Source organism: Diospyros lotus, chromosome 14 (assembly GCF_014633365.1).
Source record: "Diospyros lotus cultivar Yz01 chromosome 14, ASM1463336v1, whole genome shotgun sequence".
Classification (NCBI taxonomy): domain Eukaryota; kingdom Viridiplantae; phylum Streptophyta; class Magnoliopsida; order Ericales; family Ebenaceae; genus Diospyros; species Diospyros lotus.
In genome coordinates, this window is record NC_068351.1 from 31,571,692 (window position 1) to 31,584,409 (window position 12,718).

Genomic DNA, 12,718 nt, shown 5'->3' on the forward strand with positions numbered 1-12,718 from the left:
CGAAAAATATGGGTTAATTTTTGATATTTTAGTGAGATTAAAATATCGAAAAGTAGGTTTGATAGTAAAATAAATCGCTGAATTGACTGCAGGGAATGCCCTGGAGTGTAAATGCCTAAGAAAAAATGATATGGTCTTGATGAGCATTCCAAAGTAAGATTTATGGTATTAAAAGAAATCGGAACTGAGACGGTTTTCGATACAGATAAAATGCAGCTATGATTTAGGCTGAAAAGTCGAATTATAGTAGGAGACTTTCGAAAAATAAACAAAACCCTAAGGGGGCTCCAGTTTTGCTTGGGGAATAACCCTGAAGTGATTTTAGGATAAAACAAAGATCCAGTAATGGCGCATGAACGAAATTGTCCTTATCGAGTAAGTTTGGAATTATTAAATTTAGGATTTAATGTATCGTAACGTAAATTAATTTATCATTTGAGAATATAATTGCAATTAGGGAAATTACTAAGTGAAATAGAGATGAGAAGTGAGATTTAAACGTGTAATCTTTTTATTATTATAATATAATACAATTATATATATATATATGTACGCTTTGTGTGAGTGCTGATACAATTATATATATATATATGTACGCTTTGTGTGAGTGCTGTGTGCGTGTTGTGTGTGCGGGAGGAATTCCGTAAGAGATTTGGAATAGATAAGGTAGGAGATTGACGTATAATTAATATATATATATATGTGTGTGTGTGCGTATGTGTGATCTGTGGAAGCAAATGGCTGCCTATAAATGGCAGCAATCCATGGCCATGAAGGGAGCAAGATCGAGAGAGTCAGAGAGAGAGAGAGATCGGGCCATGAAAATGGCCGAGGGAAGCAGCCGCAAGCTCCAAGCGGCCATGGCAGCTCGGCAGTGAGCTGGTCGGCGAGGAGGGCCGCAGCAGCAAGTGCGGTGGCGCACGAGGAGAAGGCCGGTGTTGCGGTGGGCAGCAGCGGAGCTGGGAGCCGCGGCCATGGCCGCGGGCAGCGAGCTCGAGCGCTGGCTGGGTGGCTGGTTCGGGCATTGCAGGTCGCTACAAGGAAGAAGATGAAGTGGGAGGAAGAAGAAGGGAAGAAGGAAAGAAAAAGAAAAGAAGAAAGAAGAAAAAAAGAAAAGAAATAAAGAAGAAAAGAAGGAATGATGGGCAGTTCGTGAGTTGCAGTAGCAGGGGAGGGAGGAAGAAAGGTTGGAGAAGAAGAAGGAAATAAAAGAAAAAAAAGAAAGAAAAAAGAAAAGAAAGAAAAGAAAAGAAAGAAAGGAAAGGGAAGAAAATAAAGAAAAATTTTGAAAAATGTTAGAAAATTCTAGAAAAATAGTGGATTATGTTTCGATAATATTTCGGATACTTTGGAGAGAAAAATGATTCGGGCACGCGTTTCGAAGTTAGGGCACGCATATCGAGGAAGCTTGAGAGGTTAAGTTAATGTAAGTAAAATTCCTTAAAAATTTCAAATATTCAGAAATTTCATTTTATGTATTGTCATAGGGAAATATTTGAGAAAATAATTGAGAAATATTTAGTTTAGATTTATTGAGAAAAAATAAGAAGAAATAGAGAGAAAAATAAAGAAAATACAAGAAATTATGAAAAAATAGGTTTTAATATTTATTTATATAAATATGATAATTAGGGTGCTATGAGAATTAAGTTGAAGAGACTTATGCTAAATTTTGAGATTGGCACGCAAATCAAGGCAGTCACACTTGAGGTTAAAAGCATGCTTCTCGAGGTTTAAATAAATTTCAAAGGTAACCTAGTTTTCTCAAATTTAATTTATTTATGAAAGGTATTTTCTAAAAACGTACCCTACTGTTTGAAATGGTAAGCCTATATGTTTGATATGATATATGCTTCAAAGTATGTTTTGGCATGTTGACATGTTATGTTACGATGTGTTTGCACATAGATGCATTGACATGTTATGATGAGATGCATACATACATAAACGTTACCATCCATCATGCATTGCATATGTTTGAGAGTACGAACAAGCAATGTCGGCTCAGGCCGGTATGTAAGTTATTACGTCGGTTCAGGTCGGTATGAAAGTTGTTAAAAGCTTATCGGCTCAAACGACCAAGTGGAAAGGACATTGTTGCATTTTGTACTCACACATGCAAATTTATAAATGAATGCTTAATTAGATGATTCATCATCTAATTTGAGATTTGCCCCTAGAATATTCAAACGTTCCAGATGGAGATTATAGTAGAAACGAAGATGAATAAGGCATGAAATGGCACTTAGCAAAGTGCATGATGAAATGAATGTGAATGGAATGTATGATATGTAGCTCATGTATTTAAGTTCTTCTACTTTGTACTCTGAATGTTTTGAAAGTCCATGATGTAAGATATGATTTATGATTGAAGTTTTAAGGAATGATAATGTATAACTCTATTTAGGGTTAATGTTAGTTGAGAACTTATGTTATGTATTAAGTTATGTTGAGAACTTATGTTCCATTGATGAATAGCCTTGTATTGGGGATTAAGTTTGAGAGACGGTCATGTATAACCTTATTTATGCTTTATGAGGATATAAGAACTGATTTATGGTTAATGTTAAGATGTCAAGTTCGATTCTAGCTTCTGCATCTGATGTATATGATGATTCTCTTTTGAGATAAATGTATGAAAATTTTGGGATGGATAAGAACAATTATATGGTTTAGTTGTAGTTTTAAATAGAAAAGAAATTATTATTCCAGAATTTTCCCAGTTTATAACGCACGCGAAAAAGCGGGGCGTTACAGGGTGTGTGTTGTGTAGAGGGGCAAAATAGGAAAGCAAAGAGTTAGTGGGGTGGTTGAAAAGTGGCGAGCAGGCCACTCTCCCCTATTCCTCCTCCATTCTTCCTTTTTTTCTTTTTCTTGCCTTCTTCTCTCCCTCTCCCGATTTCTTCTCATCTTCTTCTTCTTCCATCATCTTCTTGATTTGGAGCTCCAAGAGGTTAGGGTTTCAGCTTCTAGCCAGTTTCTTCTTCTTTGGGATTCCATAAACAAGGCAAGTTCCATTTCTTCTTTCTTCATACTTTTGCAAATCTATTTTCGCTCTATGAGGGATGTAAATCAAAATCTTGGGGGTTTTTGTGGAAGGTTAGGGTTTTTGTAATAATCTAGTTGATTTCGTTTCGTGTAATTTTTCTTAGAACTTTGATAAATTGTGGTTATGGTCTAAATGAGGTTTTATTTCACCTCATATTCTCATGAAAATGGCGTATTTTGTTTAGGATTTGAGTAATGAAGGTTTGGAATGGCTTTGGGTGCTTCTTGTTCATCCATTTCATTCTGAGTCTCGTTAAGTCAACTATTTTTGGCCCAAAGTCAACTATTTTTTACCTAAAGTCGACTAATCAGAGCCCTAGTCTTGCAATCACTCTACCGAGTTGACTTTCTTAAGTTCACTCACATAAAGTCGACTATTTTCCAAGTGTTGTGCATGCCATGAGAAATCAGTATGAGGGAAAATAAGGAATTTTCTCAAAAATAAAAAGCAAAAGTGTGGCCAAAATATAGCCGTGGGAACCAGCCTCGCGACAATAGCTTGCTTGGCCGCGAGGCCCAGCTTGCGACAGCCTAGCCATTTTCTTGACCCAACTTGCATCAAGGGCTGACCCAACTTGCAGCAGCCTCGCGGCAAGCGCCCTCCCCTTTTTTTCTCGACGAAGCCTAAGCTCTACTCAGCAATCGCCACATGTCAGCACCAGTCATCCTTGAGAATCGTGCCCTATAAATACCTAGTTACAAGACAATGAAGAGGACTTCCAATTTCAGTAAAATCTAGACATTTTGAATTCATCTTTACAATTTTCGTAAATAGTCATTGGGGTTCGAGACTGACTTTGGCATCAGAGGATCTTCACGGGGGAAGATTCCCGTGAGCCTTCTAACCCATTTTCTGAGCATCAATAGGGCCAAAATCAGGCAGCGAGACCTAACGGAGAAGGCAAAACCTTATGGCGAGACCTAGCGGCGAAGGAAAAATCTTGTGGTGAGACCTAGCGGCAAAGAAGAAACCTTGCAGTGAGACCTAGTGACGAAGGCAAAACTTTGTGGCGAGACCTAGCGGAGAAGGAAAAACCTTGTGGCAAGACCTAGCGACAAAGGAAAAACCCTGCGACGAGACCTAGCAGCGAAGGCAAAACCTTGCAGAGAGACTTTGCAGCGAGGGCAAAACCTTGTGGTAAAAGAGCTAGTGGCGAAGTCTTGTGGTGAAAGAGTTAGTGGCGCAGCCCTGTGGAAAAACCTTGTGGTGAAAGAGCTAATGGCGAAATCCTTGCGGCGAGCATCCTAGCAGCGAACTCTCTTGAGGCAGCTTATCTTACGACAACCTAACTTCACTCGACACCAAGCTCGAGTGGACCCCACATCACAAATTTTAATTGTTGTATTTTTGGCAACAACACCAAGAATGGTCAACTATTCTTTCTCAAAAGTCAACTATACTGTTTAGCCAGATTGCGTAGCTTGTACTCTTTCGATTATAACTTTCTGTGGTTATATCCGATTCGATATCCGCTTTTTGTGTTGTAATCTAGATTCAATAAGATTCGATTTAATATGTGATCTGAACCATTTTTCCAATTCTTTAATTTGTAAGTTTTCCTTGAAATGCATGCTTGAATTTGAGATTTTTGCTCCCTTCTAATCCGAGTATGCTTCAATTTTTGGAACATAACTTTCTATGGCGATATCCAAATTGAAATTTGTATTTTGCTCCATAAACTAGAATTTACAAGCTTTTTTTTGAAATATTATTTGAATTATTTGGATTCGAATTATTTGTTCTAGTCCTTCTTGTAATATCCCAAATTTTCTAAAGGGCTCAAGAGTAATTTTGACATGGGTCATAAGTGAAATTATCTAAAAATTAAGGACTTAAGTGTAATTTCTTATAGTTATAAGTGCCGAATCAACTGAAGGAAATGTCCTGGTGTATAATTGTCTAAGAAAAATGATATGGTCTCGATTAACGTCTCGAAGTAGGATTTATGGTGTTAAAAGAAAACGGAATTGAGACGGTTTTTGATACAGTTAGAATACAACTTCGATTCAGGCTGAAAAATTGAATCATCATAGGAGACTTCCGAAAAATAAACCCTGTGGTGGTTTTTGGATGAAACAAGGGTCCTGTGAGGGCGCAAGGACAAAATCATCCTTATCGAGTAAGTTTGAAGTTATTAATTTTATATTTTAAGTATTTTAATGCAAATTAATTCTATGGTTAAGGGTGTATTTGTAATTAATGAAATGCCCAAATGTAATAAGGAGGAAATATGAGATTTAAATGTGTAAGTTCTCATAAATATTGATGTAGTATATGGATATATATACATATGGGCGTGTGTGATTGTGGCAGTTTCTGAGAAGTTTCTACAAAGCTTCATGGAGACAAATTGGCAAAATTAAGGGCATTGGGAAGAGAGAAGTTGAAAGTTTTTGGGAGAAAGAATGGTGGCTAGGGCATATCTGATGCAAGTGGATGCATATATATATATATAGATATATAAGAACGAAAATGGAAGCAGAGAGTTGTAGGGAGAATGGTCGAAAGCCATGGCCTAGATCTAATAGCATGAGGGGGAGAGATAGGGCAAGATCGAGGGAGAGAGAATGAAGATTGAGAGAGGGATGGAGGTGCAGCCATGGCAGCTGCGAAGCGTTGTTGTAGCAGCTATGGCCGCGGCCATGGCAGCACCGCGATGAACCGGGGGGGCGATGGAGCAGCAACGCCGTGGCGCTAGGAAACTATGGAGATGGCCGGAAGGATGGCTGGTTACAGCACGAGGCGGCGGCGGCTGTGTGCTAGTGCAGTTGTTGCCGACCATGGCAGCCATGGAAATGGGTAGCAAGCAAATGAGGGGTCGTGGTGGCAGCCAGCGATAGGGGCAGCAGCGTGGTGGCAACCGACTTGGCAGTGGTGGTGGTGGCGCGAAGAAGGGTAGGCGGAGAAGCTGCTGGGCGCACGGCCATGGCGGCAGTCGAGCGCAGGAAGGAGAAAAAGAAGGGAAGGAAAAGAAGGAGAAAGAAGAAAAAGAAAAAAAGAGAAAGGAAATAAAGAAAAAGAAAATAGAAGAAAATAGAAGAAAAATGGAGAAAAATCTTAAGAAGGTTTCCGAAAATTCCAAGAATTAATTTGAGACTTGAAAAGCATGCTCGAGGCCAATAAATTGTCCGGGCACGTGTTTCGATGTCATAACGCGCATACTGAAGCAGCTCGAGAGGCTAAGATAAGGTGAGTAAAATTTCAAAAATTCAGAAATGTTATTTTATGAATTTTTATGATAAAATATTTGAGAAATATTTAGTTTGGATTTATTGAGGAAAAATAGGAAGAAATAGAGAGAAAAATAAAGAAAATATAATAAATTTTGGAAATATAGGTTTTAATGTTTATTTAAATAAATATGATAATTAGGGTAGTTTAAGGATTAAGTTGAAGTGACTTGTGCAAATTTTGAGGTTAGCACGTAAATCGAGATAATGCACATATTTCGAGTCAATGTGCAAATATCGAGGTAACCCAATAAACTTGAGAAAGTAAGTAGTACTACTCAATTTGATTTAGTTTATGATAAGGACTTGGAAGTGTTTTTCAACACAATACCCAGTTTCATTAAAGCTTTAGTCATCATGTTGACATGTCATGATATGTTATGCATCACATAGGTTACATTTATATTTTCTGATGATGATATATGCATATGAGCATGATGAGATTCACGGTCATACGTTGCATGGGTTTGTGATTAGGTACTGGCGTCGTTGCTTTGCCAAGGTTGCACCCATACACCCCGGTTTGGCAGGGAGATTGTAAAAATGACGGGTAATCTTAAGGTGCAGTTGACCCAAACATGAGAGTTATGATGTTATGTGCATTGCATACATACATGAGTATTAAATATTTTGTTCCCTTACTTAAATGATTCATCATCTAACTTAGGGTTTGCCCCTGAAATATTTAAACGTTCTAAATGGAGATTGTAGCAGAAACGATGATGAATGAGGTATGATGAGTTGAAGTATGTTATGTAGCCCATGTATTTAAGTTCTGCTACTTTGAATTCTGAACGTTTTGAGAAATTACGATATATAACCATAATTATGGTTAATGAAAATGTAAGAATTGATTTATATTTATGATTAATGTTGAGATGTTAGGTTCAATTCTAACTTCCGCATTTGATATTTGTGATAATTCTCTTTCGAGATAGATGTATGAAAATTTTGGGATGGATATGAGGAATGATATGGTTTAGCAATAGTTTTAAGAAAAAAATTTATTATCTCAGAATTGCCCTAAGTTATAACACGCCCGAGAGAGAGTGGAGTGTTACACTTCCTATTACTTGACATGGGATGTTACAGGTGGTATCAGAGTCGACCCTTGGTAAAGGCGGTCCGATGAAGGCGATGAGTGGTGCCGGGGCTTGAGAGACTATACAAGGAGTGAGTCCTGGCAGACTTCTTGGATGACAACCTCCAAAGGGGAGAAGATTTAAAACCAGTTGTAAGCTCGTATGACGATGACATCATGTGCTCAAGGGGGGAGACTGTAATACCCCGAAAGCCTAGAGAATGGTAGTATATATCGAGGATAAGTAAGAAAGGAAATAACACTAACTGGATACCTTTTGAGCTGAATGCAGGTAAAGAACTCCCGGGTTAAGCATGCTTGAGTAGGGGAAACTCAAGGATGGCTAACCCCCTAGGAAGTTCGCGTAGGCCCATCAGGGTAAGTTGTTTTGGTCCTTTCTATTGGTCGACGCAAGATGTTACAGGTGGTATCGGAGCCAACCCTTAGTGAAGGCGGTTTGATAAAGGCGGGGAGTGACGCCAAGGCTCGAGTTACCCTGATGGGCCTACGCGAACATCCCAGGGGTCACCCATCCTTGAGCTTTCCCAGCTCAAGCACACTTAACCCGGGAGTTTTTTGCCTACATTCAACCCAAAATGTATCCAGCTGGTGTTATTTTCTTCTTCACTTATCCTCGATATATTCTACCATTCTCTAGGCTTTTGGGGTATTACATTCTCCCCCCCTTTTTGAGCACATGACATCCTCGTCATGCGACTTTACAACTAGTTCCAGATTTTCTCCCATTTGAGGGCAACCACCCTAGAAACCTGCTAGGAGCCGCTTCTTGTATAGGCCCTCGAGCCCTTGTGCCATTCATCGGACCGCCTTCACCAAGGGTCGGCTGTGATACCACTTGTAACATTCCACATTGAGCGATAAGAAGGACTAGAACAATTTACCCTGATGGGCTTACGCGAATTTCCCAGGGGGTCACCCATTCTTGAGCTTCCCTATCTCAAGCACGCTCAACCCGAGAGTTCTTTGCCTACATTCAGCCCAAAAGGCATCCAACTGGTGTTATTTTCTTCCTTACTTATCCTTGATATATACTACCCTTCTCTAAGCTCTTAGGGTATTACATTCTCTTTCCCTTGAGCACGTGACGTCCTCGTCATGCGACCTTACAATTGGTTCCAGATTTTCTCTCCTTTGGAGGTTGTCATCCTAGAAGTTTGCCAGGAGCCACTTCTTGTACAGACTCTCGAGCCCCAACCCCCTCCCTGCCCTCGTTAGACCGCCTACACTAAGGGTTGGCTCTGATACCACCTGTAACATCCTGCATTGAGCGATAAGAAAGACCAGAACAATTTACCCTGATGGGTTTACGCGAACTTCCTAGGGGGTCACCCATTCTTGAGCTTCCCTACCTCAAGCACGCTTAACCCGGGAGTTCTTTGCCTATATTCAGCTCAAAAGGTATCCAGCTGGTGTTGTCTTCTTCCTTATTTATCCTCGATATATATTATCCTTCTCTGAGCTCTTGGGGTATTACATTCTCCCCCCATTGACCACATGACGTCTTCGTCATGTGACCTTACAACTGGTCCCAAATCTTCTCCCATTTGAAGGTTGTCATTCTAGAAGGCTACTAGAAGTCGCTCCTTAAATAGGCCATTAAGCCCCGGCGCCACTCCCCGTCCTCATTGGATCGCCTTAACCAAGGGTAGGCTCTGATACCACCTATAACATCCCGCGTTGAACGATAGGAAAGACCAGAACAACTTACCTTGATAGGCCTACGCGAACTTTCCAAGGGGTCACCCGTCTTTAAGCTTCCCCAGCTCAAGTATACTTAACCCGAGAGCTCTTTGCCTATATTCTGCTCAAAAGGTATCCAGCTGGTGTTGTTTCCTTTCTTACTTATCCTCGATATATACTACTCTTCTCTGAACTCTTGGGGTATTACATTTTTGAGCACATGACGTCCTCATCATGCGACCTTACAACTAGTCCCAGCTCTTTTCCCATTTGGAGGTCGCCATCCTAGAAACCTGCCAAAAATTGCTCTTTGTATAGGCCCTTGAGCTCCGGAGCCACTCCATGCCCTTATCAAACTGCCTTAACCAAGGATCGGTTCTGATATCATTGTAACATTCTGCATCGAGCGATAGGAAAGATTTGAATAACTTACTCTGATGGGTCTACGCGAACTTCCAGGGGGTCACCCATTCTTGAGCTTCCCCAGCTCAAGCACGCTTAATCCAGAAGTTTTTTGCCTACATTCAACCGAAAAAGTATCCAATTGGTATTATTTTCTCCCTTACTTATTCTTAATATATACTACCCTTTTATAGGCTCTCGGAGTATTACACTTGTGGCTCACTTTGTTTCTTTTGTCATTCCATGAAATGGAAATATAGTTATTTGGGGCGATTCCCAATTATACGTGTATAGAGATGTCCTGACCTCAAGATCCATGGGTGTAAATTTTGAGGGCATGAGTAGAGTGTTTTATGTTGAATTTAAAGTCTTGGTGCCCTTTTTATTTTAAAAATGTATGGGTGGTAAGTCCGAGATGGTAATGTAAAGAATGTATAATACTTATTATGCCTCTCTCTTATTGATAGTGAGAAAATATGAAAATGAAAAAAAAATGATAAATTTCGAGTAATTTTTATATCTATATCTATTTTGAATTGACATTCTCTCATATTTCCTAAACTAGTGAAAAAATTTGGGAGCAGCCCTAACATTTTATGTCACATGCAGCAAGTTATAAGATGCCTTTCCATGGTTTCAGAGGCAATGAATAAAATAGAAGAAGAATCTGAGACATTGCATAGGCAGCTTATCGACAGGGACATGCAGGTTAGAGTGTTCGAGAGTAAGTTATAACTTTTTACATATATTTTTAAAATTTTTTAATTTATTTTAGAGACAAAAAATTTTGTCGTTAAATTAATTTTTTAAATTTTTTTATATATTATTTTAATTTAATTTAGCAAAGAAAATTTTTGTTGCTAAAATAAATTCTTATTTTTTTATAATTTTTTTTTTAAAAATTGCAACGAAATATTTCATCTCTAAAATAAATCTGATTTTTTTTATAAAAAATTAAAAAAAATTGCAACGAAATATTTCGTCCTTGATCCATTATTGTTTTGTTTGGTCACCATATTAGACAATTGAATTAAAGACGAAATTGCGACGAAAATTTTTGTCGCTACATTTAAAAAAATTATATTTAACAATGAAAATATTTTTGTTGCTAATCAATCGCTAAAGTAGCAACGGATCCATCGTCAAAAAAATTTAGCGACAAAGACTTTAGCGAAGGATTTTTGGTTTTAGCGACAGAATATTTTCATTGCTAAAACCCAAACTTCTTGTAGTGTTATAATATGGTCACTAATGTTTGATTTTCTTTACAATGTGATCACATTTAAAATTTTCTAGGAGAGACCTTGCCTGAGTTGATGATGTGGCACTGAGATGGCAATCAGTAATTCTAATCACAAGCCTAGAGGTGGTCGACATGTTGATCATGCAATGAAAATGAATGAATAGTTGCCACGTGGCAATAGACCACTTTTCCACGTCACCCATCTCTCTCCCTTCCCCTATCTCTCTCTCTCTCTCTCTCTCTCTCTTTATCTGTAAGCACCCCTGCTCGAATATCCCAACCACCTGGTCTATCCGAATGGAAGCACTTACATAAAGAAAGAAAATTAAACACAAGACAAAAATACCCTGACATGCATACGTAAGGAAAATAACAGCAGAAGCAAAATAATGAACATGCACGCACACAAGTACCCTGCTAGAACAGCGGTCACAAAGTATATAAAAAAATATATACCATCACCTGTGCTAGTAAATAAAAACACAAGGAATGACCCGGCACACTAAAAAAAAATAAGAAACATAATCCTGACAAAATATCAGAGACAATGGGGGCAAGCCAAGTGTACACCCTACCAACACGGCTGGCTGCTAGGTGGAACGATTCTCGCCCTCGAACTTCACTTTACCCTTACTTGGAATGATGGAAAGCAAGGTGAGTCGCAAGACTCATCAAGCATAAAGAAAGACAAGGCTATAAATAAAACAGACAAGGAGATCACCCCAACACAGTCCCGCACGTACACACAAGCCATGTGACGCAACAATACAATAGTGCAACATAATAAAAGCACATACTGGTCCTTGGGAACCACAAAAGACATTCGACACCCAAGTCCCATACCAACCTGCCGCTGCCTTGAAAGGCAACAAATGTCTTCAACAAACATGTGCGCACTCCTCGAGTCGGTACTCCCGACACCCGAGCCACTGAATAACCGAGCCCTAGGCTCCCTCGAAACGATACTCCCGTCCGAGACCACTGTATCCATAGTAACCATACAATGCGCAAATAAAATGCAAGGCGTAGTAAGCATCAACTAGATACACTGGCGCCCATACATCTAGGCATCAGGCAGATGCTTCGCCCACATAGTAAATCACACGCGATGCATATGCCCGTGCTAGATGCAACATAACCAAGCTAGAATGTCTGTGGCCAAGCATAACTAAACCATGATAACCCCAACATGCAGCCTAAACCCATGTACACACCAAACCATGCAACAAGAATAAAATGTAACCAGGCATGCTACAATCACGTAACGGCAGAACTAGTCAGCAGTGTTTGGCATCGGTCAACGGTCAGTGAATAGGAGTGACCAGCCGATAGCCGAAGATAGACCGTACAACAGTCACACCGTCACCGAGCAGCCGATCCTTGCCCCCACTACCCAACCACTCTAGCCTATGAACAACTAAAATCCATAGTAATACTTGAACGACTAGGAACATAGCCTCGGGTGAGTACGGCATCATTCCCACAAGCATGGGGTGGCTCGAACCCCCGTAGGCAACCAATGAATAAAATCCTCGAGACTAGTTTAATAAATTAAATTTTAAAACAAACCATTTAAAATTTCATAATTAATTAACGGCCGGAACAAACGAAGGGAGTTCAAATAAATTGACAACGAAAGAAACGTTGGGGAAGGTATAAAGAACTTGCCTTTACGAAGATATCCTTAGACTTGATTTGGCCCAACGCGGTAAAAATTATACAAATTGAAACATCCCAATAATTTGCCAAAATTAATAAAATTGGACCCTAAACAAAATTTTGAACATACAAAATATTTATTACTAGCTTCTCTACATATTTGGAAAATTAAATCTTCAATTTAACTGGATTTAATCTGAATTTCAGCCCCAAAATCTCCCAATTTTCATCTGTGCACACTGCTCCCTTTTTCCAATTTTTGCTGGCTATTCTGCTGCAAAAGAAACGCCTGAATTGGGCTTAAATTGAAGCAAAAACAAGCGGACGAGGAGGAGGCACGTGGGCCAGCCGCT